At 42.4% G+C, this 16,718-nt stretch overlaps 1 protein-coding gene across 1 annotated transcript in view; it reads right to left on the minus strand.

Moving 5' to 3' along the window:
- Nucleotides 1-16,718, minus strand: part of LOC111647356 (semaphorin-6D-like) — a 171,299-nt gene that overhangs the window by 85,057 nt on the left and 69,524 nt on the right. Inside the window, exon 3 of the mRNA XM_023396955.2 lies at nucleotides 6,750-6,866. The gene's annotated coding sequence lies outside the window, so the exon portion shown is untranslated. The remainder of the gene's footprint in view (nucleotides 1-6,749; nucleotides 6,867-16,718) is intronic.

Here is a 16,718-nt window from a genome sequence, read left to right on the forward strand (position 1 = left end):
ATAACTACAAGTCATTATCACACACCATCTGTGGAAACACCAAATCTTTGGTACTGAAAATCAATTAGCAGCTCAATAAAAGTACAATGTCTATTTTGAGACTGTTAGTCAGTCAGTACATTTTCCTTGAAGTCTTAAGGTAGTATGGCTGATGAAATAAGGCGACAAGAGACCTAAGCCTTTAAGAGACCTTCATATCTGACCATCAGTTCAAAACCCCCAAAACATTAAACTCACAATCATATCAAACTACTAAAACTTCCCTTTGGAGCAACTCTGCACCTTTAAAGTCAGTTATTTCAACTCCTGGCAGTCCAGATATCTCATCACTGTATCTATAAAACATGTGGTCTAACTCTGGACAGGTTCATATGTGCATCTCTAATCCAGAACCATCAGAATCGATATTGGCCTGAAAAGTCATGCATCAGTAAATTCCTGTACTCCTCTCTCCATCTATTACTTCCTGCCCTATCAGGGTCCAGACACTAAGTGGACAATCTGTACTCCTTTATACAACAAACTACATCCTCCCATCTGAAATATTGCTGCTGCTTTAATTTAGATAATTGATAGAAATCCGAAATCCGTCGCAGCTTCCTGTTTGTGTGCCAGATAATTCAAACCACAAATCACTGATTGTGTCGGTTGGCCGGTGGATCACCTCTGTGGCCCGGTGCCGCTGGATTAACTGTTAGTGTGAGAACGTCGGAACGACTTTGAGGTTTTAATGAGATTGGTGTCAGATAGGTCACTGTGGTGGCAGTAAAGGTGTTTATTATGACAGCTGATAATGGGTAATGAGATTAATGTCTGCAAGAGAAATGTAAATTCACTGATTTGTTCATTTAGAGCTTCCAGAGAGGAGGGCGGAGGACACAGGGAGGTGGTGTTTGGTCTTCTGACCGCACAATGTATGTAGCTGCAGAACCAGAGACTGCAGTGGCAATTGCAGTCTCTGGTTCTGCAGCTACATACATTGTGCGTTTTCCAACAGTTTTCCAATCCAATCAAAGACATGTGTTGATCTAAGACCTGTTAACTTTCAACAAACTGTGCAGCTACAAACATAAGGTCCACCTTCGGAGACACTTTCTATCTGTATTTCTTCATGGATGTGGCAGCAGATTAACTCTGTTCTTAGTACTATTCACTTAAAGCTTCTCCAGCCAGGGAAACAACCAAGATGAGACCCTGAACCTGACGTCTGGAATCAGGTCGAATCAAAGCATCACCAGTGAAAACATCGTCATTTAGTCCCTCCAGGAAGTTCATCAGAGTCATTTTACCTGTAAACTTATAGAGTGAAATCCTTTTCCCGTCAGTTTGAGGTGAACATAGTAGATGAAACCACCACTGACACAGTTCTACAGCAGGTACACTGTAACTCACACTGTTAGGATATTGCAGTGACTTTGACTCATCGTGGACAGTCAAACCATAACCTTGACCAGGACCTCAGATTTGAGGTTTTACCTCATTAGGACCAGACCGTGGTCCTAATGAGGACTGCTGGTCCTGACAAGGTTGGTGTTTACACAGTAAAGATCCCAGAGAGGTAGCAAAAATACCCCCCTTCACACACACACCTACTTGTACTTCTATCTTTGTAAGGACACTTGTTGACATAATGCTTTCACTAGTCCCTAACCTAAACCCAGTTCTTACCTGAACCCTGAAACCAGCCATTTGAATTGATGAGGACTGGTCAGAATGTCCTCACTCCCAAGGTCTAGAACTCAAACTGGTCCTCACAAAGGTAGAAGTACAAGTACAATTACACACAGACACAGACACAGACACAGACACACACACACACACACACACACACACACACACACACACACACACACACACAGAGTAGGAGAAGCTGGTGGATTGCCTGTCAGGATGAAAACTGATTCCACTTTCTCAGTCTGGCACTCAGGGCGCCCATTCAAGGCCAGCAGACACACACACACACACCGCACTTTGCATACCCCCCCACACACACAATCTCTGGTGGCACAGTTTACTGATCTGACACTGAAGCAGGCAGACAAACACACACACACATACACACACACAGGTGATGCACAAGCTGACGTAAGCAGAGATTTGTGTGTGTGTTTGTGTGTGTGTGTGTGTGTGTGTGTGTGTGTGTTTGTGTGTGGGTGTGTGTGTGTGTGTGTGTGCGTGTCACACTGAAGGACAAATTCTAAGAACGACTTTACAGGAGGGAGAGAGACTGAGAGACCTAAAAAATGAAAACCAGACTAGAAACTTAAAAAATCTGTGTAGTGAGGCATTTCTCTTCCTCCTCTTCCTCCTGTTCTTCCTCCTCCTCAGGCCTCTCAGTGTTTTCTGTAGAAGTTTACAGTATTAATGTGTAAACTACGCAGCGAGCACAAAACTAATCCCGGCTGTTATCAATCTGCAGTCTCAGATTTTGGAGGCACAGCGACAGATTTTTAAGCTCTGTGAAATCCTCATTTCACACCGTCTCAAATCAGCTCTTTGTGCTTTTTATTTATTTATATTTTTCCTTCAGATTCACAGCAGTCTGAGAACATGAGAGGATGCTCGCCAAACCATCTCTGGCTTCAGTACATGTCTGCTTCCTCTGTTTTTTCACAATAAAATGCATACATTTTCATAACACGTTGATAGAAATCATAATCCAGTCGCTATCAATTTGCTGTGTAGGTCTAGTTTTATAGAAACTTAATTTGTAGGAGACAGTTGAAATCTCACACAAACATCAGAATGAACATGTCTGTGTAGATACTGAGCTGCTACAAGAAAACCCTGTTGATACTAATCTACCTCCAACACAGCAACAACAACAACAAACACATCGGAGGCTGGAGCAAGCGTCAACCTGCAGGGTTGAAAAAATGAAGCCAACACTTAAGTGCCAAAATCTACAGTTCCTCTAATGACCACTAGAGGCTGGCTCCAAAAGCGAGTCAGTCTCCATAGACTTGCATGTTAAAATGCCCAACTTCACAGCAGAATTAAATATGTTTACAGCCTGGTACAAAAAAGTTTTGGTCTCTACAGCTACTTTCCTCCTTCATGACAACTGTACTTCATTTTTATATAAGTGTAATTAGAAGCTGCCGCATCAGGATCACAGACGTCACCAAAAACCTTCCCGCTAACGACCAACACTGAGCAAATTTTTTACAGGTGCTTTAAAATTGATACTAATTACATTCAAGTCCATGTCAAATCAATACTTTTTCACTTTATTATCTCAGTGTTTTCGATTCACTAAACTAGATTAATTCTCATGTTTTTAATGACTGAAAATCTGATGTGGATCAGACCTGGTCTTCTTTTCCCTCCTCTGTCACTTATCTCTCTCTCTCTCTCTCTCTCTCTCTCTCTCTCTACAAAGTGTCTTCAGAGGAACCAGGAGAGATACAAACCTCTTCTCTATTATCAAGGATTTCACTGCACGCTTCCCTGGCTTTTACTGTCACAGTGTGTGTGTGTGTGTGTGTGTGTGTGTGTGTAGGTGTGTGTGTGTGTGTGTGTGTGTGTGTGTACATTTCGTGGCCTTCTTAGTCATCTTGTGTGGAGTTTTCCCCGTTCAACAAAGTGTTTTCATGCAGAAATACTTTACAGTGTGTGTGTGTGTTTATGTTAATGTAAGAGTGAATGAGAGTGATGGAGAGTCAATGAGAGTCAATGAGAGCATTTAGTAATCAGTGACAGTGAATAAGATCAGATGAGGTCGACTGGAGTAAAAGAGAGGAAACGAGGACAAGTCAGAGCATCAAGTAATGAACAGAAAGAAAGAAAGAAAAAAAAAGAAAGAAAGAAAGAAAGAAAGAAAGAAAGAAAGAAAGAAAGAAAGAAAGGTGTACAGTAAATTTATCAGAGGTAGAAATTAAGAACAATCTCTCTGCTGTTCATTAATTCACTACTTCCTATCTTCTCTCATCCTCCTCCCTCTCTTTTTTAGCATTATCCTGCTGCATGATTATTTTCTATCTTTCTCTTCCCTCCCCCCTTACAATCTTTCTCTCTCCCTCCCCTTTTTCCCTTACTTTCTTTCTCTTGCTTTTAACCCTTTCTTCCTTCTGTCTTCACTCGCTCCTCCTCCCTTTCCTCCTACCTTTCATCCTCTCACCCTCTCTTCCTTTTGTTCTTTCCTTCCAGTCTTCCTTCATCCTCAAAGGTCACTTTCTAAGCTCGGTGACATCCTATCATCTGGTTACCACGGCAACTGCTACACATGGCTGAGTGGTGACACTATGCTGAGTGTGTGTGTGTTCTTCTCTCTTTATGAGGACTAGCCTGAGTTACACTTTGGGAGAGAGGACATGTTGGCTGGTCCTTGGTTTTAGCATTCAGGTTAGAATCCGGTTTAGGATTAGGATCAGGTTTGGGGTTCGGTATTCAGTCGTGGTGGTCACAAAGACAGAAACATAAATCACTGACTAACCCCAACCCTAATCCTTTCATTGTATTATTTGTACAATAAAATATTAAGTCCTTAATCAGACGTCTGACACTGTGACATCATCATCAAACACTGTGACTCAGTTTCTGTGTGATTAAACCTGCAGCTCAGCAGCTGTGACTGACAGGAGGTCTGTGTGACCTCTGACCTCTCAGCCACACACACACAGACACACAGACACAGACACACACACACACACACACACACAGAAAGTGGATCGATGGACTAACTCAGCGTGACAGTCCCACCTGCCCAGAAGGACACACTCTGACCTTCCTCTTCATATCATCCATTACTGTCGTTTGGACGGAAAACCTCAGAATCATGAAAGACCCCCGGAGCTGATTCTCAGACCCGTCTTCTCCCTGACACGAGTCCACCTGAGCCTGAGGCTGTTCCTGGACCCTGCAGGTGATCACAGCATCAGGAAACACCACACTGCTGATCCTGTGAGTCCGACACTGATGACAATGCAACTTCAACATTTCTGATAAACACACTGACGTATCAGGACTTCTACATGCAGCTGGAAACACTGAGCGGCCTGCAGGAGCCGAACACAGTGAGACGAGGATGAGCTGCTGCTGCAGACGAGTGAAGCACAAAAGGAAAACATGCTGCGCCAGTTACCTCGAAGAAATACTTCAAATTAAACCCTGTTACCTTTGGGCTAAAATATTCCTCATTTCATTAATAGAAAACTAAATCCACTCGCAGTTTAATTTCCTACAGAACATCTCTGCTGTTGCATTTCAGTTGTATAGAAAAATTATTCCTAGGAGACAGGATTGGAGGAATAATATTGTTGTGTTACTGTATTTGCTCCTCTACCCCTTTAAAACCCTGTTTGATCCTCGATCACAGTTTATTGGTTTAAAATCCTGCAGCCTCACACACACAAAACACCAGAGAAGCATCAGCACAAACAGAAAAGCTCATGTGTCACTTCAGTCTGAATGTATCACAGTCTGATATATAACTGTGGTGTTATATGACTGTGTATCTCGGTCTATATAACTTTATGGAAGCCTGCTGTGAGCTGATCTCAGGCTCAGACCATCATCACTGACTCAATCCACTTTTTTATTACACACAACAAGCAAGACTCTTTCTGATACTACCACAGTCTCTCTCCGTGTGTTAAACAAGTGCCCAGTCTGTCCAAAGGCATTCTGGGAAACGTAGTAAACCATCAACCAGAGGATGCCATTTGACCAATGACCGACGTCACAAAATGACAGAGAAAGAAATGATCTAATAACACAGCAGTGTGTTCATTGACTAACACACACACACACACACACACACACACGCACACACACACACGCAGCAGATGGTTGTTTGTAAGCTGCTTATTTTTTTTATTGTTTGTGACTGATGATAATGAGACGCTGCTGTAAAATGATTCAGCTAATGTTCATCAATTAGAGAGAGAGAAAGAGAGAGAAAGAGAGAGAGTCATACTGTGATGCCTTCACTGCAGCTGGGAGTTTCAGTCATTCAATCAGCAGATGATGTTACTGATGTTTTATCATCAGAAGAAACAGTCCGAACAGCAGACTGACGACAACACAGGAGATGAGGCCAAGAGACGACGACGACAACAACAACAACAGCATCACATCCCTGTTCCTGCTCACAGCCTCCAGCCTCAGAGACAGAAGCAGGACCACGATCCAAAACACACCTCAAAATCCGCCCTGAGCCACTTCAACAAACACAAGCTGAAGCTTCTGGAGCTGCTGTCACAGCGTTTGTCGATCTACAAAAAAACACTGTAGCGGTAAAGAAAAGACAGGGTTTTGATCAGGTTTATTAAAATCTGATTGGACCTGATGTTGACACCTCGGAACAGATCAGGACGTCTCTCAACTTTTCATCAAGAAGCTTCAAAATGTTCAGCATCTTCAGGAGATGCACACGTCATTTTTTTTTTTTTTTTTTACATCTTTCAGACTTTCTACATATTTTCTTCAGCCTTTTTTTCACATTGAAATTAGTCAGCAGAATCTGAACATTTTCATCATGAGCTGTTTCCTGTTTTCATTTTTCTTTCATCAGTCAAACTTCAAACGAGGGCAACATTTTTTTTTTTTTTTACTTCATCACATTTCTGTAATCAGGTTATGTTTTTACGCCTCTCATCACCTCCTCATGTCACCACCACTTTAATTCAACCTGGAACTGACACTCAGTGCCTTACTGACACCACAGTCTTTCAGAAAAGACCACAACGTTGTGTTGTTGTGCTTTTGTTTTTGGAGGAACAGTCTGAAAGGAGCTCACAGACACTTACAGTGTGAAACAGACAGGTGAAGGCTCCAGCCAGTCAGGTGAAGGTACAGGAAGTTCTCACTGTAGTACAGGAAGTGAAGAGGAAGTCAGGAGGCGGGGGTGGACCCCCTCAGACATCCTGCAACAACAGAGAAACAAAAATGCAGGTTCAACATCAGAGCTCTCAGCGTTCGTTCAGAAACAGCAACACGGTGGATGGAAACAGTCAGTGATCGTGTTTTGATGAATCCTATTTTTTGCAGAACTGTGCACTTTTGTTATAACTTGTAAAAGTGTGCACGTTGTGAATCTTTAAGGGTTTAAAATGGGTTTGAGACATTTTGCACAGTCAGAGAAATGATGCACCTGTTTCTGCTTGATGCAAATGGGTGTGAAGGGTTTTGCAAAGAACTTCCTATTTTATCCAACTGGTCTGTTTCCTGTGTGCAGAGCAGAGCTGGAGTTAAGTTATGTGCCCTTTTCAAAGTGAAGTGTAATGCACTTTGCTTTTGCACTCTGGAGATTTCACTTTTTATTAAGTTGTTTCATTTGTTTTTAGAGACTTTTTATCAAACTGATTTAACAGAGTTGGTGATGCAGCTGAGTGTTGTTTGACACTGAATGATGTTTTTGTTTCTCTCATTTGAGGAATATAAACATAATCTTTCTCCAAAACCTTTTTTTTTTCATTCAACAAAGGAACAACACTCCTCGGATGTTGAACTCTGTCCAAACACTCGAAGCTCTACAGAAACTTAGCCAAAATTAAGTATAGTGTAAAAGTCTGGTTTAAAACAGGACACATTTATATGCAAAACTTACTGAGCCTCACTAACAAGCTCCTGCTGCTGGTTGTTATCACCGACACCAGTACACAAGTCATTTAATGTGTCACTGACAAAAAATACCATAAGTGTGATCTGGACTGCACCTGGGCAAAAACTGTCTTTTTTTATTTATTTTATTCCAGCTGCAAATGTTTCCAATGATGCCAAAGAGGTCAAACTGGATTGTGGAGAATGTGTCTAAGAGTGTGCGATGATGGATGTTTGTGTGTTAAAGGTCCCATATTGTATAAAGGTAGATATCCTTATGTTCTTTGATTATAAAGCAGGTCTTGGTTCTATATTAATACTGTGAAAGTATAAAAGCCTCAGTCCACAGAGAACTGCCTGTATTCAGGAACTGTCAGGACTACTGTAACTTTGTGATATCACAAAGCAGTCACCGCCCTCAGCCATGCCCCAAGCCCCACCCACCTGGACCCACCATCCAACCTTACAGGATTTGGTTGCTCATCCTCCTTTTTTACCTGAAATCTGCTATATTTTTATTCAAATCACTCTGAAAACAGTCAGCCTACTCGAGCTCCAGAGAGAAGCCTGACAGATGTAAAACTACATTGAGGTGTTTTTTTCTTAGTACCACAGATATATCTTCTTATGGATCAATAAAAGGTTGTGACAAACAAACACAAACTGGTTGCAGCTTCTCAAGGAGCAGATTTCAGGAGATGTTCATCAGGACATATTGTCATCTGAACTCTGAACAAGTTCCTCTACATCCTGAAGCTAATTGGATTTCTCCACCCCGAAGTTGGGGAGATCGAGTCTCTGGAGGATTCACAAATCCAGATCGGCTGAAATCTAATCAGCTGCTCTCTGGCCTGAAACTGATCTGTCCGACTGATCTCATTCAAGAAAATCCGGCGAGCTGAGACGGAGCGTAAACACACACATTAGATTAACATGAAGAGAGGAGGAGACGAGGACTGCTGGGAAATTAAAGACCCAGATGTTTCCTTCTTTCCTTTCCTTTCCTTCGTACAGTCTGACTTCATAGAGCATTAGGAGGAGAGTGTTGAGTCTGAATGTGTTATTCTCTCCACATTCATCTCATCTGTGCTGCTCGTTTAAATAAAATCCTCCTCTTAACAAAGCCAAAGTCGCCGCGCTTGTTAGTGAGGTGGCGCACAGGAAGTTTTGCATGAGCTAACCTTTCCTAATGATCTAATGGGAGCCATTAAGACGAGCGGTGTCCAATTAGAGGCGACCTCCTCTAACGAGGTCAAACAGTGGAGGATCATGGGAGAATGCAGAGCAGCACAGAGGCACAGGGAAGAGGAGGAGGAGGACACCGTCACTCATGATGAAGATCTTCACTGAGAAGAGCCGACAGTTATCGTTTCTCACACAGACCTGAGGAATCAACCGACAGCAGCCAATCACAGCACACCGACCTGAACATGTGCACTTTATTATAAACAATAACACTCACTACAGCACCCAATGTAGATTAATCCACCGCTGAAAATAGTACCCAACAAAAGCTTAAGAGTCAAGTCTTAAGTCAGAACTTATGGGCTCAGAGATCATCTATAAGATGAAGACACATCACTCTGTACCACTTCTGGACTCGACTTTTTGTGGTTCAAAAACAGGATGGAGTGGCGACTCCTGTCTGAGTCCTGTCCTGGTTTTGATCATATTCAGGATTTGATTTAAAACCTGGTTCTTCATATTCTGGTTTACACGATTCTAACAGTATCCTGTTTTCTGAAGGTCTACGTGCTACCTGTGTCTCATGACTCATGACTTCTGTTCCAGCAGCAGGAACCTGGATCCGGTCTTTACTTGTTTCCATCAGAGTACGTCTGCTAGTAAACCCAGGTTTCTTATTAAAAAAAACGTGATCACGAGCAGGATACTGATGGACATTTAAAGAGCAGAGCTAATTAATAATGTAGTTCTGGATCTGGACCTACAAGTCAGATACAGCGGCTCATTACATTTTTACTTTCAAGTTGTAAACGCCAACTAGGCGGCTGCTGCTGCTGCTGCTGCTGCTGCTGCTGCCAACACAAAGTCAGATACATTCATTCTCTCACTGCTCTGATGTTCGACTTCTCTAAACCCTGAACTAAAATGGACCCACAGGTGTCGACGGTTCAGAGGTAACATCTGCACCAGGTGAAGGACTCACAGCTGGATGCATATGTACAGCTTCCAGTCGGGATCAGAGAGTCACTGATATCTCTGTTACCACCACAACCATACTACACACACACACACACACACACAGTCTTTCATGTGTTTGTCCTAAAGTACTCTCACATGTTTTCTAAGGTTAATCCTCTCTCTTTCTCTCTCTCTCCCTCTCACCGTTACCATGTCAGTGTCTCTCTCTCTTTTTCTTCTTTCGTGAATTTACTTTTATTACGCAGCTTCACCTCTTCACCTGCCTGTCTCTTCTCTTTCTCTCCTGTTTAACATCCATCTCCTTCACTCACTTGCTCGCTCTCTTTCTCTCTCACTCTCTCTCTCTAATCTCTGAACATCCAAACAGTCTAAAAGCTTTACTGGCAGGAGTTTGTGCCACAAGAGCTTTCACAAGAACATGGTAAGTGACCAATAATAATTAGGAAACACTCAGATATCAGAATTTGGTAAACAGTTTGTTCTGTGTGTCCGAACATAACCCAGTCAGACACTGTGTTTGAGGTGATCTGGTTTGCTCGAGACACAAACATGTCACATCTACAACTCATGTTACGTTGGTAAGAAATTACAGGCCCAAACGAGCGTTAGCGGACCCTCGACGAGCACCAGACCGGCACCCAGTGCAAATCTTCTTTGTCTGTATTTTTTGAATTTTGCAGTCTGATCATGTTTCATGTGCAATTTTCTATTTATTTTGTTGAGTAAAAAGGACTGAAAAGGATTTTGATCGTGCATATTTTGAAAATTTGTACATCACACTTTTTAAATGTTCTGCTGTTTGGCAAGTGTTTGTCTTCGTCGGGATGGAACAGTTTAAAACCACAGTTGACTGTCTGGTTTCTTCAACTTTCACTCAGGAGCAAAAATCAGCCTTTAAACCTGAAAGAAATAACGATGTGGCATTTATCGTGATAAAAATCGATATCGACTGATATGGAAATCTCTATCGTGATAACAGTTTTGGCCATATCGCCCAGCCGTACTGTGAAGTCAACAAGAACTAATAAAGTCTGAGTGTGGATGTTCAGTTTTGACTTCACTTTGGGAACTCAGCCTCCCTGAGCTTTCAGCCACATCATCATCAGTCTTCATCATCGTTAACGGTGTCACTTGAGAGTTCAAAGACGGTTGTTACTGTAACTTACTTATTATTAATTATGTTGCATATGAACAGGATTGTGTTTGAGTGAATTCAACACATGATTTGACATTAAAATGTTGCAGCAGGTAAATGTTGTTTTCAGACGTCTCGCATAATGAATTCGTTTTCATATATTTCACAGGTAAAATATAAAACACTGCAAGTGAAAATATTAAAGTATATTAATTAAAGTATAAATAAAGACTTCCATCAGAGACAGAGGTTTTCAGCCCTAATTTGCACTGTCGCAGCACTGATTCATAATACGCTGTTTCATTCACTCATTCTTTCAAATCCATTTGACATTACCATTTTTACCACAGTCGTTAAGCTACCGCCAATGAAACTCAAAACCTGCGCAGATGTTTCACATTAAAAGCCTTCCAGTGGTTCAAAAGGCATCATGCCGAGGCTTTTAAAGTGACAGTAACTGGGATTATTTCAAAAATATAATAAAAAAACTGCAAAGAAGTGATTGAAGTGAGTTAGTTTATGTTTGAAGTTTTTCAGTCGGATTTCCAGTCACGACGTGCACGCAGACCACCACACACCTGGATCCTGATGATCATGCAGACAAAGGTAACCAGGTATAACCAGGTTTCTAAATAAGATCAAAAGCAGGATGCTGATGCTCAGTTTTATCTTCCATATATTTAACCGCTTCAGCAACAGCATCCGGCGGATCAATGAAACAGCAGATGTTATCAAGAGAAGATCAATATCATCTTCATCCAACATCGGACACAAATGAGACACTGCGGTCAGAGTCGACGCTCTATTCTCCAATCAATAAATAATCAATCAAACCACATCATATCAGTCACATCACAGAGGGAACGATATTTAAACTAAGCTCGTTATCGGTCTGACCCCCCGCTGTCTGTGTGACCACCTCCCACTTCCTGTCCCCGTGGCAACTTAAAGGCCATTTAACGAGCTCCATCCTGGTTAGGTCGTGAATCATTGAGTCCTCTTCCTCCTCCTCTTCCTCCTCCGTCTGTTTGATTTCTCTCCCTGGTTCCTTAATGAAAGACGCCGTCTCCCTCTTCCTCTAAAGCTGCTGATGATCGTTTTCATTTTCATCCTTATCTTCTTCTGCTTCTTCTTCAGGTCGATTCCACTTTTCCAGCGTTAATGAAAAGTCGACCGCAGCCTCTTTACTATTCCACTGAACCTCACACACACCCTCTACCTCCCGTCTTCTTCTCCTTTTTTTTTTACCCATTATGTCCGACCTGATTTCTATTTTAAATATTTTCTTTTAATTCTAATCTTCATTTCCACTGCTCATCCTTTCCTTTTAATTATTTAAGCTGTTTCTGCAGTGGAAGCTTTGGTCCGTTCCCACCTGACTTTACACACCTGTGTTTAATAGTCAGAGGCAGAAACTGAAGGAGCCACTAGGACCATTAAATGTATAAACACATATTTTTGAATTGATTTATTTCCGTGAAAATATAGGACAGTGAAAGTATGTCCTTTTAAATCAAACCACAATCCACCTTATCTCCTTCTATTTTGTTAATTTCTCCTCCGTCTTTCTCTCATCCTCCTGTCTCCTCATCCATCCTCTCCTCATCTTTCCTTTTCTGATTCCTAGTTCTTCTTAATTTTCTAATCAACTCATCGATTCACAGCTTTCTCCCCATTTGCTGTGGTTTCTTTCCTCCTGATGAAAGAGCAGACTCTTATTTTCTCTTTAATTAATTAAATCTTCTCTCTTTTTTTTCCATTACTTTAAACTCTGATGTATCTTCATCTCGTCTCCTCCATCACTATCTGTCTTATTAAGCCGGCTCGCTGATGAACACCGTCTGTCCTCTCTTCACCTGGGTGTCTCCTCTTTCTTCAGCTCATCCCCACTCAATCTCTTGAATCTGTCCTCTTCTGTCCTCATTCATCTAAAACTCTCCTCGTCTAAGTTGATTTTAATTTATTTTCTCTTTCTTTTCTGTTTGTTGATTTGTTTCTATCCATCTCTTCTACATTTAAAGGTCACACATAGTATAAAGGTAGATGTGTTGTTTGATTATAACGCAGGTCTAGGTTTTATATTAATACTGTGACAATCCCAAAGCGCTCAGTCCACAGAAAAATGCACATAGCCTGTATTCAGAAACTGAGCCTCAAAATGAGCTGTTAGGACTTCTGTAACTTTGTGATGTCACAAAGCAGTCACCGCCCTCAGCCACACCCTAAGCCCTGCCCACTTGGACCTACCATCCAACCTTGTAGGATTTGGTTTCTCTAAGTGTTTACCTGAAGCCGATATATTAATATTATCAACTATCGGCCCCAGTCTGTAGTCTATATAAAAGTCATTTTAAGGGGATGGGGTTGAGACCAGAGCTCTGCTTCTGATCCAGGATCAAGAGCAGGAAGAGGTCCAGGAGGCATCTGATGCCTGAACGATCTCAACTGTCTTTTTACAATGTGAAGAAACAGTGATTCTCCTCTGAGCTTCAGTCAAACATCTGAGCTCCTCCCACTGTTTCTGTGATTCAGTTAAAGCTCATCACCATCAGTCCGGGTCAGGAGGTTGACCTCACCATAGACACCATCTCATGCTGTCAGCACATCACTTCATCATCATCACCACTAGTGTAATGATTGGAAAAAGTGTGTGAACGTCAGTGAGAGTTTCAGGGTATTTTTCTCCCTCCTCTGCGTCCACCTGAGATGTTTCATCACTTTGTTTCTATCTTGACATCTTGTTTTCCTCTTTGATTCTCTCCCTCTCTCTCCTCTCTCTCCTCTCTCTCTGTTATATCTGCGTAAAAAACCTTTGACAGCCTTCTCTTCTTCTAAACTCAGCCCGTCAGGCAAAGAAACATCTTTATCAAAGAACGGGAGCGTTACAATCACAGGAGAATCATCGGCTCTGCTCAGGGACAAGAAAGAAAAACATCCTGCAGGTCTGTAAATTACAGACTTCATGTTTAAAATTCAGACAAAGCAATCACTCAGTATTGTTCTGCAGACTCCCGCGTTTACACAACGCTGAGGACTCTAATGTGGGTTTTTCATCCTGTGTCCGTCTCATGTTCCCTGTGCTCTCAGCTCTTTCGTTTCACAGCGTCATCATCGGTGTCGGCCGCTGTGACCTCGCTCCGCCCAGGATCAATCAATTATTCAAATCTCGCCATTTCCCTTACCTGATGGGACTTTAAAATGCAGCGAGAATGAACCTCAGATGGTTTAATGATGCTGCTGGAGGTCGGGAGGGTCAGAGGGAGGAGTCCTGCCGCATGTTGGATCAGAACAAAGGAACCTTTCAGATGCGATACGTCACGTCAGGGTCTGCTCATCATCCTGCTCATGATCCCTTAGTGCGGGTCATAAATACAGACAACTGTATCACAACAAGAGCTTCTCCTGAGAGAGACCTTCACGTTTCTGCTGTGCAAACCTGGACGAACGCGCGGATGCTTCACGCTGGCGGGCACGTAGGTGTTAGTCTCCTCCTGAATCTTAAACCTGGTTCTAACGCTGACGTTTCCTCAGTCTGATGCTCAGTAAGATTTTACACAGTTCAGGTTCGAGCTGAGTTTAAGTGAAACCAATCACATCAGTTATGTGATGAGGCAAATAGACTTTAAACTAATGTGACAAATACAAACCTCCTGACTTCACTGGCTCAGTGCAGCTTCACAAACATGACTCACTGCTTCTTCTTGTTATGTGAACATAAAGTGAAAATCTTCAGGTCTTCGACTGTTTGAAGACATCACCTCATCAGGCCGGGAGCACACTGGCTGCTTAGCAGCTGCGTGGCGGCTGCATAACGTCTCGGTTTTCATTTCAGCGGCCATAAATGTAAAAAGGGGTTATAGCGGACACGGCCTGCGTGACACACGTGTCGCGTGATCTAGAGATTCGACGTTTCTCCTATATTTCACGGGTGATGCTCCAGCAAAAACAGACCTGTTGATGTCATATTGACTGCGGTTAGGATTACACCTTCAAGTTATGGCGCACCCGCCCACCCACACGCTTGTGTCCGCTGGAAACATTCCCGTTGTGTTGTAGGACTGAATTGGCGGCGCTTTTTTTGTCTTCGCATGTGTTTTCTCTCAGCTGCAGCGCGTTGAGCTTCAGGGACACTGTAATTTCAGCTGCATGTGGAGACAGTGGCACTTTAGTGACATTTTCTGTCAAAAATAAATCTGAAATTAATTCATAATGGAAAGAAATCCAACATTCAAGTAGCCTGCAAACTCTATGTAGAGAGATGGAGATGGCAGCAGCAGCAGCGACGCAGCAGAACATGCACACACAACGCAGGGAGTGTGTTCCCGGCGTCAGGGTTGATGGTTAACTGGACAAGTGACACTGATGGCAGAGTCTGAACTTTTGTCATCTTTAAACAACTTTTTAAATATTTAACATATGTTTATACAACACAAATCATATTTGGGGGGGCTTGGAGAAAATGAGTAGCTCGCGTTACTATTCCTATACTTCCGGCTCTAACGGGACTGATTAGCTACTCACAACTACTCATTACCCAACATGACAAACTGTATGGCGATTTCACGCCGCTTAAATACAAATTACATCAAGACAGTAAGACTACGTTTATACTACTACGTTTTCAGTATAAAACGCAGTTTTCAAAGGAAAACACCTGAAAACGCATTCGTGATCAATCATGTTCACTGACATGCGCGAGCCGGTGTAAACAGGAAGCAGATTGTTTTCTCTGCAGCCGATTAGTTACAAAAAATACTACGAACAAGGATCAGAAAGGACAGCTACGGTGTTAAAATGCAGAATGTAAGCTTCTAGCAAAGACAACAAGCCCAGAAATGATTGCATTACATTATGCGTGTTGTATTCCCCACTTATAGTCGGGGCAGATAAGACGCAAATCAAGGAGCGACCGTGGGTGTCTACATCATTGTTTCTAAAGTACTCCGTTTTCACCCGTCCAGACTACAAAACAACCTTGGCGTTTTCCAACTAAAACGGGGCCAGCAGGGTTCCTGAAAGTCTCAGTTTCCGGTGCAGCAGGAGGAAATGTAGCAGAAGAGATGCGTTTTAAAATGAAGACGTAGTAGTGTGGACGAAGCCTAAACCTCCACTTCTGTTTGTCTCATGATCTGCGACGCACATGTTAGATGTTGTCATTGCTGGTGTGTAACCATGTGATCATACACCTACTAAATCTGTCTGGGAAGTTGAGTCGATGCCAAGGAGAAAATCACCTGATTTAAGTTTATATATTCAAGTTTATATTTATTTAAATGAATGAATCTGAAACATGATGCACATTTCAAAATGGAAAAGGTAACAAGCCGCAAGTGATGGACGTGTGTTTTTCTCAGCTTAACCTAAATGTAAAGAAACACACCTGACTTCTTCCTCTATGAAATGTCAAACACAGGTAATATAACTTCAAAAATGAAAACCCTGCACATCCTGACATGACTGTGTAGCTGCCATGATGTTCCCAACTTATACCAGTGGTGACTGAACTGACCCTGTTAGACCAGGATACACCTGAACTCCTCAACACCAGTTTCACAGCAGAGTCTGAACCAGCCACAGAATCTAAGCAGCAGAATCTTGTTTGTTTTTTTCTTTCTTTTTAAAACAGACTCATCAGAGGTCAGAGGTCACACTCACAGAAAAGCGGTGCCAACAAAAACAACATGAACTTAATTGGTGCTTTCCCTGGGGCCCAGAGGTCAAAGGTCAAAGCTGACTCAAAAACACACTCACAGTTTCAGTTTGTTGACATCGACATTCAGAGCAGCCCAAACTAGGCCAGCTCCCCCTCGCCGTGGCGTGGGGTCAAGGGTTCAAGGTTGAGGAGGTCAACTGATTCCCGTGTGTGTGTGTGTGTGTG

The sequence above is a fragment of the Seriola lalandi genome, unplaced genomic scaffold, assembly GCF_002814215.2.
Source record: "Seriola lalandi dorsalis isolate HSWRI2012SDOR001 ecotype SW California unplaced genomic scaffold, Sedor1 jcf7180002054985, whole genome shotgun sequence".
In the NCBI taxonomy this organism is placed as follows: Eukaryota; Metazoa; Chordata; class Actinopteri; order Carangiformes; family Carangidae; genus Seriola; species Seriola lalandi.